We start from the raw sequence: 5,367 nt of genomic DNA, 5'->3' as shown, positions 1-5,367 counted from the left end.
TGGGTCCATCTAGGGAGGCGCTCAGCACAACGAACCAGGCCATCGGACTTATAATGCTTTATCACTCTCACTTAGCCATAGAATTCTATAATTTTAAATTTCGGCGAAGCCCCTAGTATTCGGAAGACCGAGTTTGGGGCGCTATCCACGCCTAGGCCGGATAAGTCCGGCTCCTCTCTCTAAGCGGCATAAGTCTTTAAGGACTCAAAAAACATCGCGAACAGCGACCGGTCTCTCGCACTATCATGACGGTCAGTTTTAGCTTTCTCTACTGAGGTGTTAACCCAGCTCAACTGGGACACAATCACAGTAGTTCTCCCAGCACTACCTTAGCCAACATTGCGGAATGTAAGGTACCAAAACATGGGAGCCGGGCAAACCCAACTATTGACCCAAGACATGATTCGGAGCCGATGCATATAGTGCTATAAGTTTGGGGTGCCGCACTCTTGAGAGTGTTCGGTCTTCTCACACCATGTTATGGGGTGCTTAAGCCCCTGGTGTATTGGCCGTACCAAAGTGTACGGTTGCATAATGTCATGACTGAACATATTTGTATAAAAAATAGATGAATACAATAATAGATAAGAGCTATGTATTGTTTATTAAAAAAGGGCTGCTATGAAAGCAGAACGATATAAATAGTGCGATAAACAAGAGATGGGATTATTTGACATATCCCCCTCCAGGGGTAAGCTGCGGGACTTTAAGTAAAACAGGTATTTAGCTCATTATAGAGACCACCTGGACATTTGACGTGGCTTGTTCTCTCCCTCGCTGTTGCATCGTGTGTTCGGCGAGTGTATTGCCGGACAGGCCTTCCGAATAGTTGGGTCATGAAAGTATATATAAAAAAGGAACGGCAGAATAGGGAGCCCCTAAGTGCGGTTGAGCCGCATTCTGGGCGTGCCGTGGTTGTGCCCCTCCCCTTATACCCATGGTATTTCCAAAGCATAATTATGTACGCGTGGTACCGATATCGCCATCTGGCGAGGGCTGGGGTTGGGGCCGCACTGCTATGCTTGCTCGGAACGTGCCAGCCAGTTTTGTTGTAGGTTACTTCGGGCGCGCTTGACGTTGTCCGGACGTTTAACACCCGGATTGGAGAATTGCCTTGAGAGGCTACTCTGTACTTCCGCCGCCAGGGCCGCCGTGTGCTCCTCCGTTCGGAGAGAGTGTTCGGTGTTTCCATTTACCGTGATGACTCCGCGAGGGCCTGGCATCTTGAGCTTGAGATATGCGTAGTGCGGCACCGCATTAAATTTTGCAAATGCGGTTCGTTCGAGCAGGGCGTGATAGCCACTGCGGAATGGGACTATGTCGAAGATTAACTCTTCGCTTTGGAAATTATCCGGGGATCCGAAGACCACTTTGAGTGTAACCGAGCCTGTACAGCTGACTTCTACACCTGGTATGACGCCTTTAAAGGTTGTCTTTGTGGGTTTAATCCTTGAGGGATCTATACCCATTTTTTGCACTGTATCCTGATAGAGCAGGTTCAGGCTGCTGCCGCCGTCCATGAGGACTCTAGTGAGGTGAAATCCGTCGATGATTGGGTCTAGGACCAATGCGGCGAATCCACCGTGACGAATGCTAGTGGGGTGGTCCTTTCGATCAAAAGTGATCGGGCAGGAGGACCATGGGTTGAACTTTGGGGCGACTGGCTCCAACGCATAGACGTCCTTTAGAGCATGCTTCCGCTCCCTTTTGGGGATATGGGTTGCGTATATCATGTTCACCGTCCGCACTTGCGGGGGGAAGCCCTTCTGTCCTCTGTTGTTCGGTGGCCGGGGCTCCTCCTCGTCATCACTATGCAGCCCCTTGTCTCTGGTTTCGGCACTTAACTAGCCTGCCTGCTTGAACACCCAACAATCCCTATTGGTGTGGTTGGCTGGTTGTTCGGGGGTGCCGTGTATCTGACACGAGCGATCGAGTATCCGGTCTAAACTGGATGGGCCCGGAGGGTTTCTTTTGAATGGCTTCTTCCGCTGACCGGGTTTAGAGCCTCTGAATCCGGCATTGACTGCCGTATCCTCAGTATTGTCGCCGTTAATGCGGCGCTTGTGCTTGTTGCGACGTGACCTGCCGTTGTTGTCCTTGGTATCCGAATTGCCAGGGCTCTTGGTTATGTTATTGCTGCAAGCTAGCCAGCTGTCTTCTCCCGCACAAAAGCGGGTCATGAGTGTCGTGAGGACTGCCATAGATTTCGGCTTTTCCTGTCCTAGGTGCCGGGAAAGCCATTCATCTCGGATGTTGTGCCTGAAGGCTGCAAGGGCCTCGGCATCCGGACAGTCGACTATTTGATTTTTCTTGGTTAGGAACCGTGTCCAGAATTGTCTGGCCGATTCCTCTGGCTGCTGGATTATGTGGCTTAGGTCATCGGCGTCTGGTGGTCGCACATAAGTGCCCTGGAAGTTGTCAAGGAATGCGGATTCCAGGTCCTCCCAGCAACTAATTGACTCTGCTGGCAGGCTATTAAGCCAATGCCGAGCTGGTCCTTTAAGCTTGAGCGGGAGGTATTTGATGGCGTGTAGATCATCACCACGGGCCATGTGGATATGAAGGAGATAATCCTCAATCCATACTGCGGGATCAGTTGTGCCATCGTATGATTCGATGTTTACGAGTTTAAAACCCTCGGGGATTTGATGATCCATTACTTCGTCTGTGAAGCATAGTGGGTGTGTGGCGCCCCTGTACTGGGCTATATCGTGATGTAGCTCGGATGAGCTTTGTCTGTTGTATTCGGCCTGGCCGTATTTATCATATCCGGCGTGACGGTTATCGTCACGTGATGTGGGCCGCCCACGCGATCCGTAGATCGATCTTGTTTGCCTTTCCTTATCCTCCAATATGTCTCGCAGGTCTGTTGCGTTTCCCCGTGCTCTGGTATTCTTAGAGCGGCGCTGGGGTGCGGCTTGGATTGAGGGCTGAAGGGCCTCTCTGTCCTGGCCACGGGGTGGCCGATCGGGCGCATCGTACACTGGTGATGTAGGTTTAGTTGCTTCCTGCTCTAGTTGGGGTAGCAGCCTGCGCTTTGGGTAACTCTTGGAGGGGCGTTCGAGTTTATATTCCTCGGCCGCCAGGACTTCAGTCCATCTGTCGGCTAGCAAGTCTTGGTCAGCTCTAAGCTGCTGCTGTTTTTTCTTGAGGCTGCTCGCTGTGGCCATAAGCCTGCGTTTGAAACGCTCTTGTTCGACGGGATCCTCTGGCACGACGAATTCGTCGTCATCGAGGCTTGCCTCGTCTTCGGAGGGAGGCATATAATTGTCGTCCTCGACCTCTCTGTTTGCTGCTCTCTCATGAGGGCTGGCTCCTTCGTCCTCCTGCACTGAATCCTGCTGGAGGGGGTTGTCTCCGGCACTGTCCGGGGTATTGTTGTCTCCTGTGTCGGATTCGCCGTTCTTGCTTTGGCGGGATTTAGAGCAGCGCCGCTGACATCGGCGCTTGGGTTGCTTCTTGGAGGGGTCGTCCTCCGCTTTTTCATCGCCATCCCCTGCTTTGGGGGTGTCCACCATGTATATGTCGTATGACAAGGTGGCCTTTCAGTGCCCTATAGGTGCTGGTTCTTGGTCGTCTCCTTCATCGGCGTCCATACCATCGATGTCTTCGGAGTCGAAGTCAAGCATGTTGGTTAGATCGTCGATAGTGGCTACAAAGTGGGTGGTGGGTGGGTCTCGAATTTCTTCGTCGTCCGCATCCCAACCCTGCTGACCATTGTTCGGCCAGGGCTCTCCTGACAAAGAGAGAGACTTTAGTGAATTCAGGATATCGCCGAAGGGCGAGTGCTGAAAGACGTCCGCGGCGGTATCGGAGCCCAATTGGGTTTGATCGGAAGGGGTGCGGAAGATTCGGAGTCCGGCACCTTGGAGTCTCGGGCCTTGCAAAGGACTAGGCTGGTATTCGGCTCTATCGCCATAGAGATTGCGGCTCCTGGGCGGCGTCCAACTGACCGTCCTCGACTGGCGCAGCCGGCTCCGAGCTAATGGTCGAAGCGGACACCTGAGCGGCGCTCGGGGCACTGTCCGGCGGCAGAGCTAGATCATGCCCATCATGATAGTGCGGCGCGCTCGGCTGTGGCTCGAATCCGTCGAAGATCAAGTCCCCGCGGATATCGGCCGTGTAGTTTAGGCTTCCAAATCTAACCTGATGGCCAGGGGCGTAGCTTTCAATCTGCTCCAGATGGCCAAGCGAATTGGCCCGCAGTGCAAAGCCGCCGAATATAAAGATCTGTCCGGGGAGAACAGTCTCACCCTGGACCGCGTCGTGGTTGACGATCGAAGAAGCCATCGGGCCTAAGGGTGACGGCACAGAGGAACTCTCAATGAAAGCACCAATGTCGGTGTCAAAACCGGCGGATCTCGGGTAGGGTGTCCCGAACTGTGCGTCTAGGCGGATGGTAACAGGAGGCAAGGGACACGATGTTTTTACCCAGGTTCGGGCCCTCTTGATGGATGTAAAACCCTACTCCTACTTGACTAATATTGATGATATGGGTTGTACAAGAGTTGATCTACCACGAGATCAGAGAGGCTAAACCCTAGAAGCTAGCCTATGGTATGATTGTTGTTCGTCCTACGGACTAAAACTCTCCGGTTTATATAGACACCGAAGAGGGCTAGGGTTACACAGAGTCGGTTATAATGGGAGGAGATCTTCATATCGTATCGCCAAGCTTGCCTTCCACGCCAAGGAAAGTCCCATCCGGACACGGGACGAAGTCTTCAATCTTGTATCTTCATAGTCCGGGAGTCCGGCCAAAGGTCATAGTCCGGCCATCCGGACACCTCCTAATCCAGGACTCCCTCAATGACCCTAGTGATGTTGACAGCGAGCCCCGCAGGAAGAGAGTTCCTGCGAAGGTGATGTGGTATGCTCCTATAATACCACGGTTGAAATGATTGCTCAGAAACAAAGAGCATGCCAAGTTGATGTGATGGCACAGTGAGGACCGTAAGAAAGACGGGAAGTTGAGAGCACCCGCTGACGGGTCGCAGTGGAGAAAAATCGAGAGAGAGTACTGGGTTGAGTTTGCACGTGACCCAAGGAACGTATGGTTTGGTTTAAGCGCGGATGGCATTAATGCTTTCGGGGAGCAGAGCAGCAATCACAGCACCTGGCCCGTGACTCTATATATGTATAACCTTCCTCCTTGGATGTGCATGAAGCGGAAGTTCATTATGATGCCAGTTCTCATCCAAGGCCCTAAGCAACCCGGCAACGACATTGATGTGTACGTAAGGCCATTAGTTGAAGAACTTTTACAACTGTGGAATGGAAACGATGTACGTGCGTGGGATGAGCACAAACAGGAGGAATTTAACCTGCACGCGTTGCTGTTTGTAACCATCAATGATTGGCCCGCTC

The sequence above is a fragment of the Triticum aestivum genome, chromosome 5B (genome assembly GCF_018294505.1).
Source record: "Triticum aestivum cultivar Chinese Spring chromosome 5B, IWGSC CS RefSeq v2.1, whole genome shotgun sequence".
Taxonomy (NCBI): Eukaryota; Viridiplantae; Streptophyta; class Magnoliopsida; order Poales; family Poaceae; genus Triticum; species Triticum aestivum.
This window is presented reverse-complemented; position numbering follows the sequence as displayed.